The 12,250-nt window shown below is 39.9% G+C and overlaps 1 protein-coding gene across 1 annotated transcript in view; it reads right to left on the bottom strand.

The window, feature by feature from the left end:
• The window catches only part of LOC110031450 (protease Do-like 8, chloroplastic), a gene marked incomplete at its 3' end in the record, with an annotated part of 51,068 nt that overhangs the window by 16,143 nt on the left and 22,675 nt on the right, over positions 1-12,250 (bottom strand).

Genomic DNA, 12,250 nt, shown 5'->3' with positions numbered 1-12,250 from the left:
TTATTGGCCGACAGCTTATGGCGACTCTGCTGGGGATTACCTTCTCTCTCCATTTAAATCAGGAAACATTATCTTCATACATCGGTAATGTGTCCATGTCCCTCTTGGACCAAATTACTCTTCTTCCGTTGGTATGCTTCACCCATTTCTTTCTTGGGAAGTACGATCAACTCTTTTCGGACTTCAGTATCATCTGTTCAATCACTTTGAACAGGAGAGGTTCAGGAGCCATTAAGGACTTCTGATCTTTTATGTGGGGTTGGACCCCCAATAGGTGTGTTGGTGGACTAGTTCCGCCTGGGCGTTGTGCGTTGTGAAGTTGGTCCCGCACTGGGTCCTAAACTTTGCATTTCTTTGTCTCCTTTGGGTTTGGTTTGCTTTTCTGTGAATCAAGCCAAATTGTTGTGCCTCTTGGCGCTTATTTAATTTGTTAATTGCAACTCTTCGATGCTTTAATCACAAGTGAATAGCAAATTTGCAAGATAAAATAATGAAGGATATGCTCAGTTCTTAAGACAAATACGTTAACTTGAGTACTTCTGATGAAACTGCAAGGCACAGAACGTCGCTGATCTTCGGAAATTCTTCAAATGACAAGGATAATGTTTTCGCCAAAATTTATCTTTTCTATCGCCTCCAGAGCGGAATTCGTTGTCAACAGGGATGAGCTGTCTGACCTGGCAGTTATTAAATTTGGATAAGAGTTCGATGATATTGGAATCCAGTTCGGGAAGGAGGCCGTCACAATAATGAAGTTCGAGACAGATAAGACCATAGAACCTATTGTAGAGTTCAACTTGAAGTCTGCCAAAGAATTTTCCCCTTCAAAAGTGTTGGTCGAAAAGAACCATATTGATACTGCAAAGTTTGTCGTTAGGAGTGTTGGGACTTCTCCGAGAACTGTTTCTGCTCCTACGACCAGATTCATCGTCACCGCGCCAACTGTTTTGCTAAATAAGGGAAAAGAGATTCTACATGAGGAAGAGTCAGTCAACGCTTATACCCCACCATTTTCTGGATTCGAGATTGGGTCCAATTCAAAGCCCGTGCAACAAACAAATGCACATGAAAGGAGGCCTCATTCTGCAAATAAAAAGTCGTCTTTAACAAAAGAATCAACAACTAAGCAAGGTATATTCATTTAAGAAGAAGTCAGTGGTGAATATATTCCATGACTTGCTAAAGAAACAAAGACTCGGACTACTAGAACCAAGAAGGCCAGAAGAGGTCGACCAAGAGGACCATGTTCAATACTGCCCATACCATTGATTGCTCGGTCACACCATAGAAGACTGCTTTAGTTTCAAGGATTGGCTTGAGGAGAATTTCTAAAGTGGAAATGTAACGATCCCGAAAGCATACTTGAAAAGAACCTGAAATAAGTTCTATCAATATAATTTCGGTAGAGTTGTTTGTTCCAATTGATCTCTACGCAACTGACAACGGATGAAATGCCTCTTGGCCACTATTGTACTACTTTGGTTGTTTAAAGGGGATATTAGCAGGATCAGTGTTAGTCCGTCCCATCCTTCCCGCCGCAATGAATGAAAGGAAAGAAAGAGTTTGTTGTCGACCAGAATTGTTCGATATTTGGAAAGCCCATCACATCAAAAGAGAAAATGGATATTTTGATACGAATATGATTTTAGGGGAGAGTGGAATTAATGCCCTAATAACTGAGTCATTCACTTTAAAAAATTTGGACTGGGTCCTAAGTTGATTTCAAAATAAGATAGTGTGATTGAAATACAAGTAATTGACTCGGGATAACACGAGCCTTCTAATTTACTGCCATGTGACTGAGTCCTGACTTTCGAACGAATTATAATATCTCAGAATTTGTCTTAAGAAATATTTGAGGATTATTAGTCAGGGAAGTTTGGACATTCAAAATATTTAAGAGAAATACATTCCACCAGATATAGAAATTCTCAGAAAATAAACGGAACAAAGAAAAAATTTGTGAGACCCCTGAGAAGAAGCTTGAGGTGAGCATAAAATTAAAAATTGATGTCTGAATTCAAACATTCAAAATCTTTAAATCATGTTCTACCAGATATAGTAATTCTCAACAAAACATGGGGAAAAGAAAAAAAAATGATTGCGTGAAAAGTTTGATCCAGAAATCAAAGCAAAAAGAAAAGTCTCCCTGAGAAGAAGCTTGAGGTAGACGTATAATCAAAAATTGGTGTCTGAGTTTCCCCTAATTAATGAGACTTAAAATGCTCTCTTAAGAAATTTCTCCTGATATTATATTCAAGAAAAAGTTCGACGATCTCAAGTCTTTTGGTCAGTTATTAATTGGCTCAAAAATATCTTTGGACAAAGAAAAATGTTTTGATCACATGAAAAAAATTCTGAAATTTGCTTAGGCTCAGAAAGAAAGAATTAAAGAAATGATGATGACATTAGCAGTTAATGAAAATTCGACCCCGAAGTCGTATCTTTCAGTGCCCAGCAAATATAACTCCAACGTCAATTCGAAGAACGTCAAAAAAATTTCTCAAAGACGACCTCGACAACTTTTACAGAATCAATGTCAAAGCAAATGACAACTACTACAAACAAAGCTATAAAGTTGCGACCACTTCAGCTGTGGCGTCCTTAGAAATAACACATCTTTATAGGTACTTAAAAGAATATAATTCTTCTGATAGCACCTTAAAGACCTTAAAGAGTGAGTTATTTTCTAACACTTGTCCTTAGTCAGTGGACGATATTTCAAGAAGTACCGTGTCTCGTGATGTTTCAGAGACAAATACTCGTTTTTAAAAGCTCAAACGTCGTGCTTGTCTGAAACTGGGTCCAAATCTTAAAACAAATGCAACAAAGTTAACATTGAAACAAAATTTTGCACCTCATAAAATCCCGCATATCTTCCTCACCAACATCAATCTTCAGATGACACATATCTATGAGTTCAACACCACGAACTCTATGTAAATTTTAATTCTCTTCTTTCGAATCAGTACCTAAATTCTGATTCTCACCTTTCGAGGTCGATACTTAAATTTCGACTCCTTTCTTGAATTGATACATAAATTTCAATTCTCTTTTTTCGAATCAGTACATAAATTCTGATTCTCACCTTTCGAGGTCGATACCTAAATTTCGACTCCTTTCTTGAATTGATATATAAATTTCAATTCTCTTTTTTCGGATCAGTACCTAAATTTTGATTCTCACCTTTCGAGATCGATACCAAAATTTCGACTCTCTTCTTGAGATTGATACTTAAATTTCAATTCTCGTTTCTGAATCAGTACCTAAATTCTGATTCTCACCGTTCGAGATCGGTACCTAGATTCTGACTCTCCGTTCCAAGATCAATATCTAAACTTCGATTCCCACCTTGGGGTCAGCACCTAAATGTTAATTCCCATCCTCGACAAGTATTGAAAATTTGGTGACTCCAAATCCACTCTCCAATCCACAGCGAGAGTTCCTGATCACCGATTTTAAAATCGGATGTGCACTGGCTAGTTCCCGAGCGGGAACAATTAGCACTCGATTCTATGCTTCTTTCTAGGTCTGTTGGCTTCAAAATCTGTGTTGGTCCTGTTGATCTTGTCGGTCAACGCCAATACGCGTGGTGTGCCCGCCCCGCACACCACACCTATTAGGGGTTCGTTTGTTGACCTCGCTTTCGGTCGAGGTGTAGTTTTCCCCTCCTTAGTAGCCTAGGATCTAGCCGTAGGATCTTTTTGTCGACTACTCCCAGAAAACTAGTGAAGGAGTCCTTCTCGTTAGCAATTTTGAACTCTTCTTCGCTCGACTTGACGTTCCATGTAGTAGTTTTGACTGCTATTGCCTAACAGGTAAGGCTACTCCGAAGGAACTAAGAGAGCATTCCTATAGGACTGACAGCCTTAAGATTGGCTCTACTCTTTGATTTGGCGCCGCTACGCTCTCCACCGTCCTGTTTAATCGAACTCGAGCCGAGATTTTCATACAATTCGGACTGCGACGCGTTTTTTTTTTGCCCGATCAATGACGAGATTGTCCGGACGACTCCGGATGACGAAACGAACTGCGTTGATGCGTCCGGAACGTCGATTTTGCTTAGAGGGGACGTTCGTTTCATTGTGACGGCACGTCTTGGGAAAAATACCTATTTAAGTGTTAATTATAATAAATAATATTTTATTATTATTATTATAATAATTAATAACCTATCATAAAATCCCTAATCTACCCAAATTTCATTTTCCCCTCCCCGCCTCATTCTTTCGCACCCGTGGGCCTGTCTTCGGTCGCCCAACCCGCTCCTTCGTGTCGTTAGGGGGGTTTCGTTCCCGCGTTCGCCTCTCGCACGCGAGACAGATCACGCAGACGCCCATCCTTGTATCCTATCTTCTGTGATATGGATTTGATCTCCTATGTCGCGGATCGTATCCTCTGCGAGGGTTTAATTCCCCGCATCTCTCGATCCCTCGGCCGTATCGTTTTAATCATTCGCCTCCTCTGCCCTTAATGTATATGAGAGCTCCTCTGTGAAGCATCCAAGGGGGCCGAAAATCTTTCTAAGGGAGAAAACTCTGCTCTTTTTCTTTCTCACTCACTTCTTTGATCTTCTGGTGCTTGAATCGGTTTCCTCCTGCTGTTGAGAGAGAAAGTGAAGTTCCGGAGTGTTTTTAGAGTTTTTGTGTTACTTTCTTTTTGCTTCAAAGAGGTACCTTCTTCCCTCTCCCCCTGTGCGCTGTCTGCAATCGGCCCTGCTCTTTACCGAGCCCCTGTGCTTTATGTGTGCTCGTCCCTGTTCTCTGTCAAGTCCTGTTAGCATGCTAGAATAGGGAGATTACTATATGCCTCATTCCTAAACATGTTCTAACTTACTCTTTATACACTTATTGTGTGGGAGTGACATTTAAAAGCTTGAGGGTGTGTATTTTCTTCTCCCTCCCTTTCTCTGTGCTTTGCTGACCCTCGGTTTTAACCTTGTCGAGCCTCTGATGATGATTTCAAGGTATGGTTTAGTACTCTAGTTGCCACCATGCTTGTATTTGAAAATGTTTATCACTCAAAGCATGTGAAAGAAAAAAAATATGCATATATGCTAGAAGTTGGATTTGGCATGCTATTAGTCCTTTCTTTTACTTTGTTTATCTAAAGCACTAAAGTCATAGCATGTTTTCTATCCCCCAAGGCATACTTATGTTGGAAGTAATTAAGGGGGTGGTTTTGAAATAATTGGCCCTTCTCATGAGCATGTTAGTATGTGTACTGTGAAGCTTTCATACGCTTTCATTCAAAGCATGTGGTAGTGAGATGTCTTAAAAGCATGAGAATGTTGCTCTAACTTTTATTGTGGCTTAGTGTTGGAGGTCTCAATTGCAGCTTGGATTTCGACCCTTGTTGGGTTCGGGTTTTAACCTTGCTTGGCTCGGTCTGGTCTTTAACTAATCTGGAATTTGATAAAAAAAACTTGGGTTGGCTCGGTTTTACCTTAAGATGGCTGGAATTTTAATTTCTGTTAAGGCTTGGGTTTTAATCTTGGGCTCGGTTTCTTATTTTGGGAAGATTTGGGTGTTGAGTTTATTGAAACTTAGCTTTTGTTTTGGTCGAAGGCTTTAGCAGCTGTCCCCTGCTGCCTTTAACCGTGAGCCTCTTTTGGCCTTGGGTTTCTTTAGCCGTGAACTTTAATAGCTCCCCCTCGTTTTTTTTGTTGCCCTGGCCGAGAGGCTTACCTGTTGTTCATCTCTTTGTAGTAACCCCGGTCGTGAGCATTTATTTGGTTTTATGGAAAGATTTTATGCTTATTTGATATATGAGGCTAGAAGATTTTATGTTTATTTGATATATAAGGCTATTGATTAATTCGAAGGTTGGAAGATTATGGTTTCTTGCATGAATTTGGGAATACTAGTGGTGGTATTCTCCTAGTCATTTTCCTTTTGTGAGGTTTGGGAAGATTTGTAAGCTTTATTTGGGAGAGCATTTAGTTGATTTGATTAATCCTACATCTTTGGGGTTTCAAAAATCAGCGCAAAGTGTCATTTTATGTTTGTTAGGAAAGACCTTAGACCCTATTTTTTCAGGTCTTTTCGATAGGAATTTTGAGAACTGATTTATTCTCCTTTTCGGTGTTTTAGATGGATCAGTGTCTTCTCTCTCTCACCCCATTTTTGTTCTTTTCTTTCATTGCTTCTTGGTTCGGTTTTCGACGCTTATGTCTGACGCATAAGTGTCCACGTATAGCATTTTGCTATACGTGAAACCATCAAGCAATGTCGCAAGTAGTTTGTTTTGGGGCGTAGGGTGGTGATGATAAAGGCACACTGAAGATAGAGCAGAAAGATGCCCTATCTTATAACATCAAGATCCAGGTATTTGATGAACAATAGGATAACGGTATCCTTCACCGACCGGGAGTTGTCTCGAGCCCCCTCGGGTTGTTGGCAGTCTCACGCCCGACGGCGTAATCGACTCGTGGACAACAAAAGTTTTCTAAAACAAAAAAAAACAAGTTTTGATAAACCCCCTTCAAAAAAAAAAATAATACTTTTCTATAAAACAAGAAAAAGATTGATAACTCCTTTTTTCGCATGTTTAAAATTTATATGCATGTTAAAAACATAAAACATATTTTAAAACTGGTTGTCCACTTGACGAATACCTGTTTAGGCTGGAAAGTAACCCTCTAAGTGAGGTTCAGGACACACTTCTAGACGAGTGGCGGGTTCTATACATTCGGGTGACCGAGTAGTCTTCGTGGACCCTCGAGTATATACATATATCTGAGTCTAGCCCCACACGAGTGCTTGCGGTCCCCTTTTATCTGAACGATTTGTTTTATCGAAGTTTTGGACAGAGCATTCGTGTCTCTTTTCTTTGTTTTTTTGGGATTTCTCCGAGACTTTTGTGGATTTTTACTTGAGTCTTTTCTCGTTAATTTTCTCGAGTTTTCGGTCATGAGTCGTTGTTACACTCTCTTTCGGATTTCCTGAATGACGTTCCTTCCAGACTTCGCTCTTTTGCAATGTATTTCAGCTTGCTATATTTAAGAAACAGCGGATCTCATGAGCGTACAGGTTTGTTTTACATTTTACAGCACTTCATTTTCCTGTTTATACCTGCTACTGTCTTGTACAGCATGTTATGCTTCTACTTGCTACTGTTCTTCTTGTATAGCATGTTATATTATTCATGTTTTCTACTTGCTACTGTTCTTCCTGTACAGCATGTTATACTATGCATGTTTCTACCTACTACCGTTCTATATGCATCTTACTGTTTGTCTTGTACTGCACATTTGATATTGTAAAGCCTTAAGCAAGTCTCCTTTCCATATAGAATGTTTAAAGGACTATTACCATAGGGTCATTTGATTTGATATCATAACTGGGCACCCTAAAAAACTTAAACTCGTCACGACAAGGAGCTTGGAACTAGCGTGGTGGGCAGCACGACCATCTTCAACAGCAGAACATGTGAATGTCTTCCTCAGCTAAACCGTTCCTTTCCTAGAAATCAAAATAACAATCCCTAAGATTTCGAGGTTGTTCGCCTAGTGCAACATAAATCCTCAACCCTTTTTGTTAGGCATTTGTATAGCTTTGTTGTACGATCTAAGTCTTAACTCACTTTAGGATTATAAGGTTGTCATTCGTTACGACCTAAATCCTTACATCTTCCAGGTTATTTGTGTGATAATTTCACATGAATAACCACACCAATGTAAGCTCTAATTAAATAAAATTGGCAGGATGAAACAATTGAATATTCCTCCTCGAAACTGAAGCCAAACCATAGGGTAGACTGGGAAGCACCGAGGTTCTCCTCCGGATCTGTGACATCTCTTAGTTCTTTCTCCTTTATATTCTACAATAAATGTTCCAAATTTGAACCCGTTTTGCACACTTCTTTGTCCAATTTCGTTGAAAAGTCTTATCATTTTGAAGTCCTTGAAGATAATTTTTTCTGATTTTTATCGAGAGTATTCTTAAGTGATTTCGGTCATTTAAGATGTAATTAACTATAGGGGCTTGCCTTTATAGGAAATTTTTCCGAACCCAGCTTAAAATAAACATTATTTAATTTTTCATATTAAATAAGGGAATTTATCGGCAAATAAAACGATTTCGCAGACCAAACGGACGTCATCTATATCTTAGTTTATCTGATCGAGTCTCATCCTCAAGTCTTGTGTTTATCCCTCGGGATAGATACAAGATTTGAGGTAAAGCGCTCTTTCATGGGGTCAGTTTGATTTTATATTTGATTTTAAACTTAAATTTATATGTAAATTAAAATGTCCTTCCGAAGCGGGCAACGGGATTTAGTTTCCGGTGACCGACAGCTTCTCACGGGCGACTCCTCCCCCAAACCAACAAACCCCCCCACCCCCACTTTTTATCGCTGAGACCAAGTACTAGAGATATAAGTCAAAGGGGGTGAGTAACAGTCGTGAGAGAGTGGTACACGTGAGAGCAATGTCTTGTCCTGTGATGTGAGATGAATCAGTTAAAGAACCAACAAAATGAGAGTAAACCCAAAGGTGGTGGTATTCAGACTGAATGTGAGCTAAGAGTGTAAACACGGAAAAGGAAGCCAAATAAGATACCGGTATCTGCAGTGCCACTTATGTCAGCTAATCTCTTCTCCTGGTCTTCCCCTACATTTGAGACACCTATACCATCCACCTCCAACTAAAAACTCCTAGGTGATATCATTCCTCCTCCTTCTCCTATCTCTTAACCCTCCAACTTTAAGGAGGATCTCTCGCAGCGATGCAGGACATCCTCCCGATTGTTTTGGATGGGAACATCATATTGCTAACTTTGTTTCATATTCTAATATATCACATTTAAATGAAGCATTCACTACATTTTTGGACATTCTCTTTATACCTAAGTGTTTGCAGATTGCTAAAGAAGACCCCAAATGGAAGCAGCTATGAATGAAGAGCTTAAAATTCTTAATAAAAACATAACATTGAAGATAGTGCCACTACCAAAGGAGAAAAGGATAGTTTGGTGCAATTGGACCATCAAAATGAAGCAAACTTCAAAAAGGAAGGTAGATCTTCACAATGAAGCGACTGATCACGAAAGGATACAGTCAGACATGTAACATTAACTATGATGAAACTTTTATAATTGTAGCAAAGATAAGTACAATGAAAATACTGGTTTCTCTGGCAGTGAATAGTGAGTATAGGTTACACCACCTTGATGTGAAGATTGCATTTCCTCATGGTGAGTTACAAGAGGAAATATATATGGAGATACCATATATATGGAGATACCACCGGGAATCGATACAGTGCAGACAATCGGAAAGGAGTGTAGGCTCAGGAAGTCACTGTATGGCTTGAAACAATCTCCTCGAGCTGGTTTAGCAAGTTTAAAAAGTTATAGTTGGCATGGGATGTCAGCAGATCATACAGTGTTCTTTCGACAACATGCAGATCAGACCGCTATACTTGTGTATGTTGATGACATCATTGGCACCGATGATGAGGCAAAGATTGTTCAACTAAAGATAAGATTGAGCAATGAATTTGAGGTTAAATATTTTGGACAGCTCAGATACTTGCTTGGGATTGAAGTGATCTGTGGACCGGAGAGGATGGTTTTGTCCCAGATAAAGTATGTACCGAATCTCCTCAAGGAAACGGTCACGTTAAGGGCAAACTTGCAGTCTCTCCAATTGACTAGAGGCAGATAAATCGGTTGATCGTGAGAGGAGCCAGATATTGGTGGGTCATCTGATATATTTGTGTCGCACTCGACCCGACATCTCTTTTGCAATGAGCGTGGTGAGGTGTTGCATGCATAATCTAAGGAAGAGTTATATGGATGCAATGTATCAGATTCTGAGGTACTTGAAGAGTGCACGAGGGAAGGGGTTGATCTTCAAAAAGAATTGGCATGCAGCCGTTGAGGGCTTTTGTGATGTTGACAGGGCGGGGTGTGCAGATGACAGAAAATCCACCTCAAGATACTATATGTTTATAAGGGGTAACTTGGTTTCTTGGAAGAGCAGGAAACAGTATGTAGTAGCAAGGTTAACAGTAGAGGCGGAGTACAGGGCCATGACCTTAAGAGTTGCCGAAAAGATAAGGCAGCGAGCCTTGTTGGTTGAGCTCAAGGTGGACCAAGAAACTAAAATGAAATTGTTGTGCGACAAGTTGGCAATCATAATTGCCAACAACCCAATGCAACACGATAGAGCCAAACATGTAAATATTGATAGATTCTTCACCAAGAAAAAGCTAAATAACGGGCTACTGGAGCTAAGTCATGTAAACACTGAAGAGCAAGTGCCTGACTGTCTCACTAAAGGACTTAGGGTCTGTTTGGGGCAGCTGCAGCTTATCCAGCTTATGCTGATAAGCTGCTGATTCAAATAAGCTGCTGATCAGCAGCTGATCTGGATAAGCTAGTTGGCTGTTTGATTTGTTATGTTAGAAAACAACTGATTTACAACTAATTGTATATAAACAATCATTTTGCTCCTGTGTAGCAATCCTGTTTGCAACAAAACTGTCATAACAATATATTTGATACTTGAGAAGCAAAAAATCTCTTCAGAATAGTAAAAAAAATAAGATACACACCTTATATAACAGTGAGTATCAAATGTACTAAGAAAAAAAAAATATTAAAATTACATTAAAATATATGATAATATTAATTTTAAAATCCAGACGGCGTATGTCCCGAGCTACGTCGTCCTCCAGGGATGTCATCTAACCCCAATCACTATCAACAATGAAATTTGCATAACCGCCTGCCCGCTGCAAGAAGACACTTCTCCTGACCGTTTGCCCACCGCCAACACCTATAAAAATTTCTTTTGTAACTATGTGCCTGAAGTGACGTCAGTAGGGAAGTGTATAATCCGCAGTGGCAGCGCACTCGTCGGGAGGTCCTTGAAATCCTGGAGCTCATTATTTCTGAATGATTAAAAAGACAATTCATGAGTCACAATAGAAGTTGAAATTGCTGAAAGAATTAATAAATTACAGTTTTTTACAGGTGCGAGGTCTCAGAGAACTCAATATACCAACAAATGAATCCATCACTACAAGAAGACAGTAGACCCTGTAGAGAAATGAGTTATTGGGTCAAAGTCCTAAGACAGCCAACAATCGGGCAAAAAACACCCCTCATCAAAACCACAGCCAACCCCCCATCACACCTCCATCACAACCCCCACCCAGCCACAACCTAGTCCCAAAACAACCACCAACCTGGTAGAAAACACCCCCATCACTGCCACAACCCAAAGCAAAAATGCATATCCACAAGAGCCCTTTCAACATCGGTAATCCCTCACATCCCAATTGCACCATTACCATCAACAAAAAAGCCAAAACCCACACATCAAACATACCAAAGGATATCTCAAAAAGTTACAGGAAACAAACGACCAAACATCCAATCATTCCCTCGTTTCTTAATAAGTCATCACTTTTCTTAGCAGTCACTACTTGCCATTAGAACGTGCAACATCAAGATGGCAAGTCATCTTACATCACCAAGGAGAGAAGGGATTTACCTGGAAGGGGATAAATGCCGAAGAGAGGAGCTGCTGGCCTCCTAGGATTAACGCCGAAGAAGCAGGGAGAGGAGCTTATTGTGGACGGAAGAAGCAGCTAGAGAGACGGAAGAAGCAGCGAGAGAGCAGAGAGAGGAGCTTATTGCGGACGGAAGAAGCAGCAAGAGAGCTGAGCTTATTGCTGATGGAAGAAGCTGCGAGGGAGTAGAAGGAAGCAGGGAGCGGCTAGGGATCGCGAGGTAGGCAAAGAGCGAGGTAATTCGCGACAGTTTATGTGAAGGGCAGCGGAAGTAATTCAAGGTTAAACGCAGCGAAGGAAACGCTAACCGCAGGGGTAATACCGCGGGTCAGATTATGCCAAATTCGAAACTACGTTTTTTAAAAAGCTGGCCGAACGTGCGAAACAAACACTACAGCGGCGTTTTCAAAAACGCCACCACAGTTTTAAGCTGCCCCAAACGGGCCCTTAGTTCATTAGATTTGTTTGGATTTCAAAAAATCATGAAATTTGGTCCAAGTGGTTCTCTGACCTAAGTGAACCTCCAATAAGAACAGAAACCTTACTTTGATTAATTAAATGAATTAATATTGAAAATTCTTATTTTTGAGTAAAAATAATTATAAAAATCAAATCAAAATCAAAAAATTATAATTCCACCTCTTATATTTTAATTAACCCATGAGTGAGGCACTAAGAAAATTTCAATGTTTTTTTTTTTTTTGGGGGGGGGGGGTTGTTGGGAAA

Source organism: Phalaenopsis equestris, unplaced genomic scaffold, assembly GCF_001263595.1.
Source record: "Phalaenopsis equestris unplaced genomic scaffold, ASM126359v1 Scaffold000820, whole genome shotgun sequence".
In the NCBI taxonomy this organism is placed as follows: Eukaryota; Viridiplantae; Streptophyta; class Magnoliopsida; order Asparagales; family Orchidaceae; genus Phalaenopsis; species Phalaenopsis equestris.
This window is presented reverse-complemented; position numbering and strand designations above follow the sequence as displayed.